Source organism: Oryx dammah, unplaced genomic scaffold (assembly GCF_014754425.2).
Source record: "Oryx dammah isolate SB20612 unplaced genomic scaffold, SCBI_Odam_1.1 HiC_scaffold_5, whole genome shotgun sequence".
Taxonomy (NCBI): domain Eukaryota; kingdom Metazoa; phylum Chordata; class Mammalia; order Artiodactyla; family Bovidae; genus Oryx; species Oryx dammah.
In genome coordinates this window covers 66,972,901-66,976,188 of record NW_024070189.1, presented here as the reverse complement: position 1 = coordinate 66,976,188, position 3,288 = coordinate 66,972,901, and the positions used below count along the sequence as shown (strand labels likewise).

The 3,288-nt window shown below is 36.9% G+C and overlaps 1 long non-coding RNA gene across 1 annotated transcript in view; it reads left to right on the top strand.

Moving 5' to 3' along the window:
* LOC120863747 overlaps positions 1–3,000 on the top strand; it is a 16,598-nt gene extending 13,598 nt beyond the window's left edge. The window contains exon 3 of the long non-coding RNA XR_005721070.1: positions 2,990–3,000. This is a non-coding gene — a long non-coding RNA (uncharacterized LOC120863747). The remainder of the gene's footprint in view (positions 1–2,989) is intronic.
* The last annotated feature ends 288 nt before the right edge of the window (positions 3,001–3,288 follow it).

Sequence of the window (3,288 nt, the reverse complement as noted above, 5' to 3'; positions counted from 1 at the left end):
AGGAAACCAGGCTGAGTGCAACCCTATGTAAATAAAACTTCTCATGTGTGATTTCCAGGTTTCTAATGGAGGTCCTTAACTTCTCACTGGGGCATTATCATGTTAGGAAAAATTTAAGAAAATTAGTTTACATGTTAAGTTAAATATTATTTGAAATGTATGAAGTATTTAGAAATTTTCTCTAATAAAATATAAATTCAATATGGACCTCAAGATGGACTAAAATTCCATGAGTTGGCTTACTATTAAAATTAGCATATAAGTTGAAATACAATAAATAAAAATTATTTTAAATGAACCAGGTTTAGGTGAATTCCAAAGTTTAATATTAAAATAAATTGATATCTTTTATAATACAAGATGCTAGGAAAAGTGCATTTTAAACTATGAGATGATGAGATAAAGTCATTTAAATATGTATTAGGTGTTATAAGCTCATACCCTACTGTATAAATATCTTATTGTGTAGTTGACTCATAATTAGTTACTAAAATCATCATAACTAAATGGATACAAATTCCATACTGTAATTTAAAAGAGAAGAATAACACCTATATGTAGTATACTGAACAGTTGGGGAAATTATGAGATGCTGCCCTTCTGCTGTTCTCTCCCTAACATTTTTCCCTTCTCTTGAATGAAACCTCAGGAACTCTCCAGAGTTGATTTGCTTCCCCTTAGACAGTGAGAATTCCTTGTTCATTTTAAGCTGCAAGAGTAGCCTAAATTTAGTAACCTTAGTAAATTTCCTTGAGATATGTATCTATATTTCAAGAAAAGGCCTTCTAGAACTAATACCCAAAAAAGATGTCCTTTTCTTCATAGGGGACTGGAATGCAAAAGCAAAAAGTCAAGAGATACTTGGAGTAACAGGCAAGTTTGGCCTTAGGTACAAAATGAAGCCGGGCAAAGACTAAAATGATTTTCCAAGAGAACGCACTGGCCGTAGCAAACACCCTATCCAAAAACACAAAAGACAACTATACACATGGACATCACCAGATGGTCAATACCAAAATCAGATTGATTATATTCTTTGTGACTGAAGATGGAGGAACTCTATACAGTCAGGAAAAACAAGACCTGGAGCTGACTGTGGCTCTCATCATGGATTCTGTATTACAAAATTTAAACTTAAAATGAAGATAGTAGGGAAAACTACTAGGCCATTCAGATATGACCTAAATCAAATCCCTTATGATTATGCTGTGGAAGTGACAAATACATCCAAAGGATTAGATCTGATAGACAGGGTGCCTGAAGAACTATGGGTAGAGGTTTGTGACATTGTAGAGGAGGCAGTGATCAAGACCACCCCTAAGAAAAAGAAATGTAAAAGGCAAAATGGTTGTCTGAGGAGTACTTACAAACAGCTGAAAAAAGAAAAGAAGCTAAAGGCAAAGGAGAAAGGGAAAGGTATACCCATCTGAATGCAGAGTTCCAAAGAATAACAAGGAAAGATAGGAAAGTCTTCTTAAGTGAACAAGGCAAAGAAATAGAGGGAAATAATAGAGTAGGAAAGATTAGAGATATCTTCAAGAAAATCAGAGATACCAATGGAACATTTCATGCAATGAAATATCTCCTGCTTAACAGAAGCAGGAGATATTAAGAAGATGTGACCAGAATACACAGAACAGTACAAAAAAAGCTCTTAATGACCATGATGGTGTGATCATTCACCTAGAGCCAGACATCCTGGAGTGTGAAGGCAAGTGGGCCATAGGGAAGTATTACTATGAACAAAGCTATCGGAGGTGATGAAATTTCAGCTGAGCTATTTCAAATCCTAAAAGATGATGCTGTTAAAGTGCTGCACTCATGCCAGCAAATCTGGAAAACTCAGCAGTTGCCACGGGACTGGAAAAGGTCAGTTTTCATTCCACTCGCAAAGAAAAGCAATGCCAAAGAATGTTCAAAGTGCTGCACAATTGCACTCAATTCACATGCTAGCAAGGTAATTCTCGAAATCTTTCAAGCTAGATTTCAACAATACATGAACTGAGAACTTCCAGATGGATTTAGAAAAGGCCGAGAAACTAGATATCAAATTGCCAAAATCAGCTGGATCATAGAAAAAGCAAGGGTATTCCAGAAAAACATCTACTTTTGCTTCACTGACTACACTAAAGCCTTTGACTCTGTGGATCACAACAAACTGTGGAAAATTCTTAAAGAAATGATAATACCAGACCACATTACTTTCCTCCTGAGAAACCTGTATGCAGGACAACAAGCAATAGTTAGAACCAGACATTGAACAATGAACTGGTTCAAACTGAGAAAGGAGTAGGTCAAGGCTGTATATTGTCACCCTGCTTATTTAACTTATATGCAGAGTATATCATGCAAATACCAGGCTGGATGAAACACAAGCTGTAAAGAAGATTGCAAGGAGAAATATCAACAACTTCATATATGCAGATGACACCACCCTAATGGCAGAAAGTGAAGAGGAACTAAAGAGCCCCTTGATGAAGGTGAAAGAGGAGAGTGAAAAAGCTGGCTTAAAACTTCAGCATTTGAAAAACTAAGATCATGGCATCTGATCCCATCATTTCATGGCACATAGATGGGGAAAAATGGAAACCGTGACAGACTTTATTTTCTTGGGCTCCAAAATCACTGTGGAAGGTGACTGCAGCCATAAAATTAAAAGACACTTGCTCCTTGGAAGAAAAGCTATGACAAACCTAGACAGCGTATTAGAAAGCAGAGACATCACTTTGCCAACAAAGGTCTGTCTGTCTAGTCAAAGCTATGGTTTTTCCAGTAGTCATGGAAAGATGTGAGAGTTGTACCATAAAGAAGGCTGAGCGCTGAGTAATTGATCCATTTGAACTGTGGTGTTGGAGAAGCCTCTTGAGAGTCCCTTGGACTGCAAAGAAATGAAACCAGTCAATCCTAAAGGAAATTAACCCTGAATATTCATTGGAAAAACTGATGCTGAAGCTGAAGCTCCAATACTTTGGCCACCTGATGAAAAGAGCTGATTCATTGGAAAATACCCTGATGCTGGGAAAGACTGAGGGCAAGAGAGAAGGGCGTGACAGCGGATAAGATGGTTGAATGGTTTCACTGACTCAATGGACATGAGTTTGAGCAAACTACAAGAGATAGGGAAGGACAGGGAAGTGTGTTGTGAATATATATATGTATGTTCAACAAAAAGGAAATGTCTGTGTGTGTTTCAATATACCATATGGTAAATCACTAGAAAACCATTAAAGGAATAAATCAGGAATTTTACACAACAGGAGAAAATAAACATTCAGTTCAGTTGCTCAA